A 14,711-nucleotide genomic window follows, 5' to 3' on the forward strand; every position below is an offset into this window, starting at 1 on the left:
ATCTAATAGAAAATATTATCCATTTGTTTTGGATACTGTTTTAATGTTTGTACTGTAGGATATAATGCAGGGAAATACTGAAAAAAATACTTTCTTAGATCTAATCAAGAAAAACTTGAGTTTGCAGATCTATGTGCTAAATAACTACACAAAAGCTAGGCACAAAATAATTATACAGGGCTGGAAGCTAATATCTGAAAGAGCTTTTTTGTCGGTCATCGTTTCTCTAGTCCTGTCAATCTGGTTCAGTCCCCTGAGGACAGAGCACCTTTCTGATGGTTCTGGTTTAAGTAACTGTCAGGAGGAGCATTTGTAATCTGATTATCACGGAATTACACAACTTTGAGATGGTACATGTTACACATTACACTTGCATTGTGGTAGATTTGAAGTACAGTCACTGCTCAATTTTATGAGCTAATTGGGAGAAGGGGATATCTGTTGTTATTGCTAAATGTCCATTAAATTGAAAGTTTTTTTTTTTTTTTTTTTTCCCAGACCATTTTTACCCCACAAAATTGCAACACTTACACACTTTGTACATGTATATATTAGACACAGTGAAATGAAGTTAAATAATAAAAAATAAAAAAAACTCTTTATTTACTGTGATTTTACTGGTTGCTGCATAATAGATAGTCAGTAGAAAATAATTTACAATGACATATAATGGTGCCTGGAAAAACTGTTCAAAGTTATAGCTAAGAAGTCGAAGTTCAGATACTGGAGAACCTTCAGAGAGTCTGGAAAAGTATTCCCAGTGCATTCAGATAACTTCTTATGAGTTGAATTTTCTTCAGCACTACACAAAATCTATGTCAGTTGAGTGCTCTTATTTTTATTTTGTTATGAAAACCCTAAACATGAAAGGTATTAGACTTTGTAATACTTAGTACCATGCAAGTGGTTGAGAAGACAGAAGGTACTTGTTGACATAAGATTTGAATTTTTGTAGATTATAATTTTCAGGAAATACATGTGAAGGAAGGTCGTTCCAGAAAATGAAAGTTGAAAGAATAAATGAAGAAGAAGAAGAAAAGCTGGTTCTGTGAGTGTGAAGTTGGACAGTAAAAGGATGCCGACTGGTTGAAGCAAGTGTTCCAACTGATTTGGAAGAGAGAGGGAGAATTATAGAACCCAGTTCTGAAGAACAGTGCCAGTGCAAATATCTACAGAAAAGGCATGCAGTAGAAATGGAATGTCCATGAGAGAGAGAGAGACTTTGTAATTTTGTTATTTGTTTTTTTTTTTTAGGAGCATTAGCAACTAAGGCCATATTGCTCTGAGGATATGCGGTGGTCCTACTCTGACCTTTCCGCATCCTCCATATTTGGTGGTCACGGGCTCGAACCCCGGTCTAATCAAGAAGCGTGTGCTACACACTGCTGCTCCTGCTCACCTGGCTACGGAGGTGCAAGACTTTGTAATGGATGGGTCATTAAATAACCTAACTGCCCTCTTTTTAATGGAGTTTAAAAGCATGCGAAAGGTTATGGAGGCACTGTCCCAGATGTGGGAAAAATATTCCATGACAAGGAAGATTTGAAATTTGTACAGAGTAATTGATTAGAAGAAAAATAGCACCTAGAGTGAAAACCCAGGTTTTTAGATGCAGGGGAAGCAATATTTGTGATGTGCTTATGCCAAGAGAGATTAGAAATCAGGGTAATCCCTAACAGAGATATATGTTCTTGTCTAGAGATCTGAGTGTCATCAAAGTTAAGAATAGAAGCAGTAGGTTACTTTTTTGCATGATATAAGACAGGATTGAAATTAACTCTTTTAGAAGGATTGAAATTAACTAAGTTATCTTTGCTATATTGGAAAATTACATGGAAATCAGCATTTAAATAATTGTGGTGGATATTTGAGAAGACAAAACTGTTTGTGCAGGACACAAACAGCTTCATCTGAGAGCTTTCACCTTTGTTTGAGAGCTGTCACCTGGATGGGACTATTTTCATGTTAACAGGGCTTTGAGGATAAAGTACAGTTATAAACAATGCAAAAAGTACTCCCTGTACAGAGCTCACATGTATTTTATGTTTAAGCCTAAAAAATTTTAAATTAAACTATATGCTTTCATTATGAATGTAGGGATGACAAAACTATATGACCATGTATAGTGCACCTCTTACACTCACCTAGAGGGTTGGTTCAGTCTCTTGGCTCAGCACCCCCAACTTGGGGCTGAGCCAAGTGTTAACTAGGTTTATTACTACATGAGATAGCATGGTATATGTGACCACTGGTAGAGCCCTATATCAGGTCAAGTATCTGCGAGGTGAGTCTTCAGTTGAGTTTGCGGATTGGGTATAGTTTCAGTTTTTTAATGTAAATAATTTAATATGATAATACTAAAAATACAGTCAGACTTATTTATAATGAGCAACAGTTATAATGAGAATTTGGCTATTGCAAGCAAACAGGGAAGAGTTGGTTGGAAACGATATATTTTATGAGCAACATTTCACGGTTAAAGCGATCACAGTAGTTAAGAGTTTCACGGGTATAATGAGCAAATCTTTAAGCCATTACAATGAGTAATTGTTGAACTGCTGTATGAGGGACTAAGATCTATTTATTGCTTTGCCCGTTTATGGCATTTCCCACTTATCGTCTTTAAAATCCCTGCTGATAGCAATTTATGTATAACTCTTTTAACGATTCTCAATCTTTTTAGTGTGGTATGCTATTACAAAGAGCATACTCCTCTTTCCAGTGGCATAGCAGAAATCCAGGAACACCTCGTGTGATGGGGGTTGCTGAAGGCCTACAGGGAGTTCTAATGGTTATATGTAGCAGGGGGACAGGATAATCTGCTACACACTACCTCATTTGATTAGAGCATGTCCCATGCTACCGGTGCATGTTCACATTTAGCTTTTTGTTTTCTTTCTCCAATATCTTAATCCTCTTTTGTACTGTATCTCTTCCCTATTGTTATGGATTCTCAGAAGGTCTAGGGAGAGAAGTCATCCAGCAAATTAACCAATGAAATTTTTCTGTATTGGTATGAAACATTAAACTTTCAGATTCAGACCGAAATGAAGAATTCAGTGAAACTTCAAATCTTTGTGCGTGTACACTTCTTTTTGAAACTTGGAAGAAATACTTGGAATTTTTAAAAACAATTTTGCCTCTGTAGCTTAAATTAAATTCAGTTTTTTTTTTTTTTTATCTTAAAATGGCAGGGGAGAAAAGAAAAATTGACAATCGAAGAGAAAGTGAAAATTATTCGTGACTTAGAGAATGAAACAAGCAATGCATCCATTTGCAAAAATGTTAAAAGTGAACTGATCAACTGTGTCAACAACTTGGAATGAATTTTCTTTCAAAAAAAAAACATCATTGCTAAAAAGTTGCATAATTGTGATAAAAGACATAGAATAAAAAAAATATGTGGAGGTCCTAAAGTCTCGAAACTTTATTAGACAGTTGGACAGACAACTTGAGTAGTCGAGACCAGCTAATCTATTAGGATTTGATATTTTGTGAGAGAGGGGGCCATAGCTGTCAAAATGTAAATAATTCCCCTTATTTGTAGGTTTGTGATATATTTTTACCAACAAGTATATGGGGTACCAATGGGCAGTTCCATAAGTGGACATCTCTCCGAATTTTACCTCCTGGAAATAGAAAACCACATAATTTCCAAGTACTCTTCCCCATACCTTAAACTTTATGGAAGGTACGTAGATAATTGTCTGCTTATAGGCAAACCACACACCACAAATACCATCTTCCATGAGTTGAATAATGTAGATGATCGACTACAATTCACAATTGAAAATGAAGAAAACAACAGGATCAACTTCCTAAATTTAACATTAACAAGAAATGCCACTAAAATCAACACAAAAATATACCACAAACCTACAAATAAGGGGAATTATTTACATTTTGACAGCTACGGCCCCTCTCTCACAAAAAATCAAACCTAATAGCCCAGTTCAACAATGCTCTCAGGTATTCATCTACAGAAGATGAATGCAAACAGGAGATCGAAACACTTAAGAATAGATTTTCCAACCATGGTTACCCAAAATGGCTCATAAATGGCACCTTAAATACAGCCGAAAAAAGCAGTAATTAGCGGGTCTCGACTACTCAAGTTGTCTGTCCAAGTGTGATAAAAGTGATCTGGATAAGGCTCTTTTGAGTTGGTTTACATAAAAGAAATTGCATTCCTATTAGTGGCCCTCTACTGAAACTGCAAGCTGAAAAATTGGCTCATCAACTTGGGTATACTCATTTTGTTTGCAATAATGCGTGGCTTGACAGATTAAGAAAAAAAAAAAAAAAAAAAAAAAAAGAAATCTTGTTTATGGTAAGATAAGTGGTGTGAATGAAGTGAGTAATGACCAGATATAAGAAAAGGTTTCTGATAGCGATATTTTCAATGCTGATGAAGCCAGTGTGATTTATAAATTCCCCCTCCCCTCCCCATACATGACCCGCAAGTTTAAAGGTGAAAAATGCACAGGCAGAAAATTATCTAAGGAGCAATTAACTGTTCTGATTTGTTCAAATATGAGTGGAACTGAAAATTTTAAATTTTTAGTAATAGGCGAATCCAAGATGTTTTAAAAACATTAAAAATCTTCCAGTAATATACCGAGCTAGCAGAAAAGCCTGGATCCATTTTTGAAGTATGTAACTGAGACAAACAGCTTAGAAAAAAAAGATAGGAAAATTTTGCTGATTTTAGATAATTGCTCATCACATCCCATTCTTCTCAGTCTAATCAATTTCTCTTCTGCAACCTATAGATCAAGGTGCTATTTAGAAGCTTTAAATGCCATTTTAGAAAACTTTTTACATTGGAAACTATAGAATCCATTGAAAGAAAGGGAAAAATTTAAATTTCAGTGCTTGATGCCATTCAGTAAATGTAGTATCAAGTGCAGATGCACAAACTGCTTTAAAAACTCTTTCACTGTTTTATGAAACCAATGACATCAATCCCAAATTTTGATGTTATCTCAGTAAAATAGCCGAATGGGCTAGCCAGGTGGGTAAAGTGCCTGCCTGACAACCCAAAGGTCACAGGTTCGAATCCCGCGGAGGCGCCTCCATAGCCAGGTGGGCAGGAGCGGCAGTGCACAGTACACGCTTCTTGATTAGACCGAGGTTCGATCCCGTGACCACCAAATACGGAGGATGCGGAAAGGTCAGGGAATGACCATCGCATATCCCCGGAGCAATATGGCCTTAGTTGCTAATGCTCCTAAAAACCAAATAACAACAACATAACAACAATCGAATCCCGCCTCAGGCTTGGATCAGAGTAAAATGCAAAAACTTTGGGAGGTGCATTATGGCCACAGAAGCCGATGCGCCAACAACTAACAAAAAAAAAAAAAAAAAAAAATTTTTTCAGTAAAATGAAAGATGTTGCACATAAATTTCACCTTAAAAGAAATTTGAAACAAACTACGTTGGAAGATTTCTTTAAAAGATAAAAACAATGTATTATATCAAGACTTTTTGATAATGAAATTATTTTTCTTTGTGAATTATTTGTATAGTGCATAAATACAGTATGGAATATACTGTTAATAGTGTAATCATGGGCTATGGCTATTCATTATTTTTTATCCCTTTTTCATAAGTACTGTATATATCTATGTGCATCATAAATGTAGTAACGTATAGCTGCAATAACAGATATAACAAGTAACAGTAATAACGAGCAATATTCTTTGGTTCCTCAGATCTCATTATAACTGAGTTTGACTGTATATTTATTCATAAAGTAACTTTTTTCATTAGTTTTTTTTTTTTTTTATCTAAGTAATATTATTTATTAAATTATTACATAACACTTCTCCACTATTGATATTTTTATAAATTATGTACAAATTTATAAAGTATGCCTGTAAGGCAGGATTAGTATTTTATATTTAAAACTTACTCCCCACCTCAATATCACATTTTCAGACATGAAAAGTAATAAAAATGGACATACTTTTTTTGATTTTTTTTTTCTGAATTATCTCTGATTATGATGTTAGGCCATATTATGCTTCTGATTATAAGTTTACACTTGATGCTGCAGAATTAGAAATCCAATCAACACTAAAAGTGAAATTCTTCAAAACACCATTAAAAGTTTGCATCTTTAAAAGAACAATGCCAACCTAACATTTTAGGTTTCCATTGTTCAGTCCTTGTCCCCACAAGGACTGAACAAATATAAATTTACTGTACGATTTAAACTTATCACAAAATTGTGTGTATTTTCATTTTTTAATGTTTATTAAAATTAATTTTAAGAAGTATATATTAAAAAAAAATAGTTTTGAGTTTGAAATCAGCTGAAAATTGAGGGTGACATGGTGAACCACATCCTCCAAGCTTCAAACTGCTATAAATGGTGATTTTAATTTCAGTTGATTAAGCAATTTGAAGAAGCAGGAAAAAAAGGCAAAAGATTAAGCAAAAGAAGAACGAGAAAAAAAAAGTTAAAAACCCACTTCCCACTCCAAAGGCACCTCTGTGGGCAGGAGCAGCAGTGCGTAGTACACGTTTCTTGATTAGACCGGGGTTCGAGCCCGTGACCACCAAATACAGAGGATGCGGAAAGGTCAGGAATGACCACCGCATATCCCCGGCACAATATGGCCTTAGTTGCTAATGCTCCTAAAAACCAAATAACAACAACAACCCGCTCCAAAAGTTTGTCCATTTAAGCTGTCAACCTCCACGACAGATGGAAGTTTGTTCAAGCAATCAACAACTTGCTGACTAAAGGAAAATTTCTGCACGTCTATTCTGCAACTGTCTTTCCTCAATTTTAATTTATGACCCCTCAAGTGAGTAATCTGAGTAAGCTGCCATTGGCAACTGTTTGATGATATCTCTTAATTCCTGCCACATACAGGTACTGTACATAGTCAGTGATTGCCTCAGAAATTTTCTTGCTGTGCCACCCTCTTCTTTGTGCGGTTATTAACATCTATCCTTGTCTAGTGCAATTCAAATTTTTATTATCTTCACATTTATTTTTAAAAAAAACTTTGGCACACATATAAAAATAACTGTTTGCAATTTGAAAGCATTAATCATGGTGTTCTTTATTGGCTATTTATTTATATATAAACAGGTTGAATAAACCAATAACAATTTGTAAAAGTACAAACAAACTTATGCTGAATTTTATGCGAAAATATCAGTAAGATGTAACTATCATCAGAACTCAGTAGTTCATATCAAATTATTTTTAAAATTAATTCCTAATTTTAAAAATACTAATTGGACTATAAAGCATTTAGGGCGTAAGCCTCATTGGTTAAGTAAATTTTATAAAATAATTGCAACATAAATTCCGTTGTTGTTGTTATTTTGGGTTTTAGGAGCATTAGCAACTAAGGCCATATTGCTCCGGGATATGCAGTGGTCATTCCCTGACCTTTCCGCATCCTCCGTATTTGGTGGTGATGGGCTCGAACCCCGGTCTAATCAAGAAGCATGTGCTACGCACTGCTGCTCCTTCCCACCTGACTACGGAGGCGCCGATAAATTCTGTGACCTTATATATAAACATGTAATACAAATACTGATTCTACATAAGTGCCTACTAAACAAGAATATATACATATATATTTATTTTTAAATTATTTGAAATGTGGCTGTCTGTGTTAACAAAGAATCACAATAGTGTATTCTCTAAATCAAGGTTATTCAAATGAGTAGGAATTGTATGATCAACATTATTTATAGTAATATTATTAATTAAATTATTACATAACACTCCTCCACTATTGATATTTTTATAAATTATGTACAAATTTAGAAAGTATGCCTGTAAGGCAAGATTACAAAAGTAAATTTTTCTGCTACAAAGGCAGAAAAATTTACTTTTGTAATCTTTCAACAATAAAAGGGTGTATTTTTAAGAGGCACATATAACCTTAGGAACATGCAGTGGCATGTTATCCTATAGGCAAAAAAGACATCTGTCTAGGGCCCTGATCATAGGGAAGCCCCAAAATCACTGTTTCAAAAACTCATTGCTGTTTTTTACTAATATTTTTAAGTGATTTTTATTGGAAACAACCTGCAAGGTCAAAAATTTACTTGAATATTAATTTGAAAATTACATTTTTTTTTTTTTTTTCAAAAATGGTTTTACCAATTTTAATGAAATTTTATATTTAGTTCTTATGTCATATAATTTGTTGTCACAATAAAATGAAATTGAAAATGCTCTTTATTAGTTTTTTTCTTTAGATGGGGCCCTCAAATTCCATTTTGCTTTGAGCCCCATGAAGGTATATGCACCACTGGGAACATGCCTGCTCTAGATATTATATTTTGTTTTAAAATCAGCAACTCTTTGTTTACAGATGCATCTTACCCATATACTTTTTCAAAAATGGTATGTAACCTTTGAGATATACTGCATAGCAAATAATTCAAGGATGGGCCACAAGCACTATTAACCACAAGCTAAGACTACCTGCTCTCCATTCCAAGTTCAAATCCTCCAATAATGAAGGTTTTGCATCCTATTAGTTAATACAAAAGTAGCAAAGTTTTCAACAGGGGAACCTTGCTGTATATGCCAGCAGCGTATGGTAATTCATGTATTTCCTTAGCAACTGCTCATTTCCACATAGCACAATGGAGATTCGTCAAACACTGAAGCAAAGTTGGTTTCACCAGCCACTGAAGGAATTCGAGTTAAATTTGAGGTCAAAATCTTTGAAAGGCATTCTCAGTAACCCTGTGAGAAAAATATGCCAACTCACGAGATGAATGCGAGTTGACCTAACATCCTTCAATGGCCTCTGCAGCCGAGTGGTCAAGCCCCTGACTGCTAAATACAATCTATCTGCCAATCCGCACGGACCAGCATGGCAGATTATGGTCCATTTCCCTCAGCATGAATTGTTGACGAGGCTTCCATCCTGAAGTGGTTTGATAATGGCTGCGGTTTACCTTTTTTTTTTACCTGCACATCCTTTAACAAATATTAGGTGGGTATGTCAAACCCACCTAATAATATCCTATGTTTAGAATCAGTCAGGTCATGTTGCTTGTCCAAATTACATTTCAAATATACTGAAAGGGTATTGGTATCTGCTCTGTCTTAAGTGACATTCCTAATGAAATATTCAGAGTTTACAGTCAAGTATACATTTGGTGCCTGCTGAAGAAGCATCTTCAGCACTGCTTTCATCAGTCTAAATATTGTATTTGTACAAAAATCTTGCATGTATTAATATTAGTAGTGGTTTGTCTAATTCTTAAATTTATTTTTACTTTTATCAAGCATTTATAATTAATACATGCCTTCAGAATTAGGGTTGTGTCCTGGAGTTAATTTGGAGAACTACCTTAGTCACATACAAGCAGCATTTAGTTATCTTAGTATTTTATTTGCTTGGCAAATAAAATACTGAGTATAAAGTATTTTATGCACCACAGTCTTTGAAGATCCTTTCAGTTCTTCTCTCCTTAAAACCAATTACTCTCATTCCACAAAGTAAAAATGAATGTGAGTTACTACAAATTTATAAACAGAACTGCCAGACTAATTAATAAGAATTGTTTTGACATCTGGTTTAAAAAAAAAAAAATGTATGAAACCATTTAAACTAAAGAAATTGTAATTTTAAATCATCATGATTGTGTTACTATGAATGGCACTAAGTCTCTAATATATCAAAATGTTTGTATACAACCAGATATGTTTTTAATGAAATACCATAATGAAATGGAATAATATAATTTACTTAACAAAACGGCTATTTCGTTAAATAAAATGTAGCTGCTTAAAAATATCTCTGAATGTGTTCATTTACTTCTTCAGCATAAATTTTCTTATTTTATTAGCTTAACTATGCACGTATAAAGATATTTTAAAATTTCTTTTTTTTTTTTAACCCCGTTCATTAAAAAAAAACAGTTTCAAGATAAGTTCAGTTAATTAAATTGGATATTTTAGGTCTTTGTACATGACCATGTAATTATCTATTCTTATTTCATATCCCATGCTAATAATTATCATATTTAATAACCACTCTTATATCACGTGAAATTAATAATATTGTTTATTAAGCTTATAGCCCAAAGTACATATTTAAGATGCCCATCACGGTTACGTGGTTGTTATCCGTGAAGATCAATTACTGTATTTAATAACCACTCTTATACCACGTGAAATTAATAATATTGTTTATTAACCTATAAACAATATTAATTTCACGTGGTATAAGAGTGGTTATTAAATATAGTAATTAATCTTCATGAATAACAACCATGTAACGTCCTTCCATAACTGTTATCTAATGCTAATTTTTTTCCCTTTAATGTTGTAGGAAAATATCACGTTAAAAGCGCAGATAAATAATATATTCTTTAATTAATAAATAGCATGTTTACTTTAGTCTGTTGTTTTGCCTTTTGTATCACATTTCGCTCACATAATGTGTGCAAAAATACGACTTTAAAAACTTGATGGAGGCGCCATAAATGCTATGTAGTAAACCATACAAATAATTGAGTTATCGAAGAAGAAACTGATTTAATGAAATTACTTACTTTTTTTTTTTAAGTACATTTAATATAACTGACTAATAGCTAAAATATAAGAGATTTTTCTCGGTATTCACTGTGGTTTTTCAACCTATCATGATTGGTTGATATATTTCCTCGTGGTTATTGTAGTTGCATTTTCTTTATAACTAATACTTTGTGGCAACATTGAATTTATTTCATTGATAAATAATTTGATAACCAAATACGGTGCGTGCACCTTATGTCAGTATGGCCAACGGCAAAATATTCACATCTGCAGCGTATTGGCTAACTCCACTAACAGCACGTCTGAAGGAAGCGAGCCTACCGTATTTCAGAATAAAAAGATTGCTAGGCAACGCTCCGCATTGATCTCTCAGTATAGTCGCAGCTTCTCTCTCTCCATCACAGTCAACTTCAGAAAGTTTTCCGCTTGTTGCATCAAACCGGGTGGGGTTTAATAATTACTGACGTCACCGGAGCCGTACCCACGTAGTCTAGTTCCCAGATTTTTATTATTTTTCAAACCAACAGCCAAAGATATCTTGACGACCGTCGCCACGTGCGCTACTAGCGACCTAAGGTACAGACGTGTTTTCTTTAAACCTGTTTTAGAACGCCTTGACTAATCAGCAGCAACGCAACAGGTCCTTGTCTCCGCAAGTACAGGTAAGTGTATTGCTAGAATATAGTTCATACGAAAAACAAGTAGTTCAATTTATTCTGAATACTTATTTTGTTATAGAATTATCGTGCCTGTAGTTTCTAATTAAAACAATGCAGGTACGTGTTCCAACTTGAACTTCAATCCTTCATATCAGATATCTTTCATATTTTACTGAGTCATTGCCATTAGGTTATTCGTAGAGGTGAATTGGTGTTTAAAGGGATTTTGGTACGTTAGTTCACTGTGTAAGCATTGAATTGGCTGTTTCTACTGGATCATGTAATAGTTGGTTTGATTTACCATATGAATGAACTGAGTTGATAAACCTGGTTTTGCCAATAAGAATTAGTTCTAAGAACGCTAACTTTTTACGAGCTGTGAGGAGAAAGCTGACGTTATTCTTGGGAATACTGCACTTAAGAAATGGAACTTGAGTGAAAGCTGAAGTTATTTTTGCTTAGGCATTGAAACTACTGAAATGCCTGACGCATTTCAGGATTTCGTCGAAACCAAGCATTACATGAATATCACGATTGTCGACTGATAAATAGTACATAATAAAAATCAAAATGATAATTAGGACACGTGAATAATAACCTGCAGAACAGTTCCGCGTTTGCCGTTTTAATTGACCCATATTGTAGAAAAAATGTTAAGTAGCTTTATTGATATGTATCTCAGTCTCTCCTCTTTGGTATGCTGAATAAGTTTCTTTCTGATGTCAGTATCCTTTGGAAGTAATGTACGTTATGTGTGACTGTGTTCAGAATGGAGAGCAAATCTTTAAAAACCGGTCCGCGGAAGTTAGATTCTTTCGGCGAAGTTGTCAATAAATGAATGCGAGCTTTATCTGATATGTCAGGAGAACAAAGCATTTGTGTGCTCATTAAGTTATTTGTTTGTATTACTGCAATTGATAATATACATACATAACATTCTTTGTAAGCATATTAAAAATATTAGGTGAAACCGTAAGAACAAAGTCTGCATGTTTGTGGGGACTAAGATCGTGAAGAAACGCTACTAACCATATACAGAATTTTTGCGAACTTTGAAATTTTGTTTTTTAAGTTCGTTGAACTTCTTAATCGATAAATAAATTCCTTCGATCATCTATCCCTAGACTTGGGGAATTTGTTTATTCATTTGAGTTTCTGGCTCCTTTTGTAATAGATAATACAGTATATAGATATTGTATTATCAGTAATCGCATTAATCTGCCCCACGCGACCTTGTAGTGCCTGGAGCAATCGTGCCATGCACCCTGATTAATCCGGCCTTAATGCTGGTGGCGAAACAAGCAGTTTCTTGTTTTATTACTTATTATTTCGGAGTTGATAAATTTATGCAGTGGCAATATTAATCACTTGATTTCTTGGTTGGCGAAAAATCACATTTTGCAAAACTCAGCTTTTTGTGAAGTTTTGAAATGCGGCTTACAAAAAGTAAATATAAAACTGATATGTATAAATGTGGGTTGTAAGAAACCTTGCCGTAAAACAGAGTATTAGACATAAATCAATTTTGATGATTAGTAAATTATCGTTATCTCAAAATTTATTATTTCTATACTTCTGGTCCCAAGATCGCATTGCTCTTGATTTAAATATCAATAAAAACACTGTTATTGAAAAATGCAAAAATCTGAGGGAGATCTGCATGATATCAATAATTGATTCAGATAGTTAACTAGGGGGGATTTCAGAAAATGAATACCTATCGAAGTTGAAATTGATGAATCAGCATTTTTCAAAAGAAAATATAATAGAGGACGATTAATAGGAACACAATGGGTTTTTGGTGCATTCAAAAGAATTACCAAACGATGTTTTTTAGTTCCGGTAGAAAATAGAGATAAAACAACTCTGTTATCAATTATAAGAGAGAATATTGCCAAGTACAAGAATCATCAGTGATGGATGGCCTGTATATAAAGATCTCTACCGAGACATTAATTATACCCATGATGAGGTTATTCATCACAATTTTCTTTCTTTTTTTTTTTTTTTTTTTTTTTGGCTGGTGCAGCATAAGCCTCAGGCTTCCTTGCACCATATGGCTAATAATAATAATTTTGTTTCTCCAGATGATTCAAGTACGACGAAAAAAAATTATCCAATGGCATTCCTTCGCGGTTTCAAAAAAATGACGCCATCTAACGATGGCGTCATTAGAATTTCTCCCACATTTTTCGATTTGACTCAACAATTTAAAGCTATGACCCAACGGTCATGTCGTTTGACCGCGAGTGTAACTACATATTGAAAATTTTGGGGTTCCCCTCAGGGGAATCCCTGAATAATATAAAACCGAATAAAAAAAAACTGTGAAATATGATATGTTTACGATGTATATCAATAAAACATTTCAATTATGAAATATTTATATTGTTAAATAAATATTTCTTAATTTAAATATTACATTGCCAAAATATATAAAATGCTAAACATGTTTTAAATTTTTACATTTATACTCTATCCGCCAAACCTGAAGCAATTCCGCTAAATTGGCAACAGTGAATGGGACATGTATTATCCGAATTGTCAGTTATCCAATCTAGTTAAAGAACTGGTAGATAGCAGGGGAGGAGGTGAAATAGGGTATTATCCCAGTGTCAATCAGCCTGTGGACACGTATTGTACAAACGAAAGATTAAATTACCCGTTTTGGGATTAGTCACCCGATATCCCCTCTGGCTTGCACACGGTACAAGGGTCGATTGTAACTTGCAATCAACTGAAGAAATAAATAGAGGGGATTTACTATGGTAGGAACGCAAAATTTGTTTTCCTATCACAATCGTATTTGCGGATAAACTGGCAATAATTGCTTTTGATATACTGCACGGTATAAAAAGATCAAAATAAATATATATATATTTATTTGAAAAAAACGTCTTTCGCTTCCAAAACAATTGAACTGTATTTTAAAAACAGGAAACATGTAAATTAAATTCCGATTCAACCCAAAACGTAAGTCCTGTGTATTTTCTGACAGTCTTTTGTAATAGATAATATACCAACTATAATGGAGAAAACAAACATAAGTGCTTTGTTGTTATTCGAAATCCATTTTGCGGTAAAATTTGTTTTTCAAAAATGTCTACTAGACCAGTGGTTCTCAACGGGGGCCATGCCGTATTTCTGAAGGGCCACAGGTAAAAGTCGTAAAATTGGGGACCGTGAAAACTGTTAAGTGGGCCATGAAAAGTTCACTTCTAAAATAAAATTATTACTAATATAAAAAAGAAATTAGTGAGATCCTTGCGCGGATCTCACTAAACTAAGGGACAGTTTAAAAATATTACAATAATATTATTGTAATATTTTTTGTTAGGAGCATAATTGTATATTGCGAATAAACAATTGGGATTACTCGACCATTCAACAAACGAAAACCTTGGGGTAAAATTGAGTGTAATTAAATTTTCTCCCTCTCTTCCTTGTGTCGGTCTGTTTCTCGTCTGTTTTTTTTTTTTAATGAAACCTCTTTAGGCGTGCCCAGGCAGTTTTCACAT

General features: G+C 33.9%; 1 protein-coding gene across 1 annotated transcript in view; it reads left to right on the forward strand.

Annotated features, from left to right (window-relative positions):
• The first annotated feature begins 10,935 nt into the window (after positions 1–10,935).
• The window catches only part of LOC150076050 (uncharacterized), a 53,351-nt gene continuing 49,575 nt past the window's right edge, over positions 10,936–14,711 (forward strand). Inside the window, exon 1 of the mRNA XM_090387470.1 lies at positions 10,936–11,196. The gene's annotated coding sequence lies outside the window, so the exon portion shown is untranslated. The remainder of the gene's footprint in view (positions 11,197–14,711) is intronic.

Source organism: Mastigoproctus giganteus, chromosome 13 (genome assembly GCF_048544385.1).
Source record: "Mastigoproctus giganteus isolate SK-2022 chromosome 13, ASM4854438v1, whole genome shotgun sequence".
NCBI lineage: Eukaryota > Metazoa > Arthropoda > Arachnida > Uropygi > Thelyphonidae > Mastigoproctus > Mastigoproctus giganteus.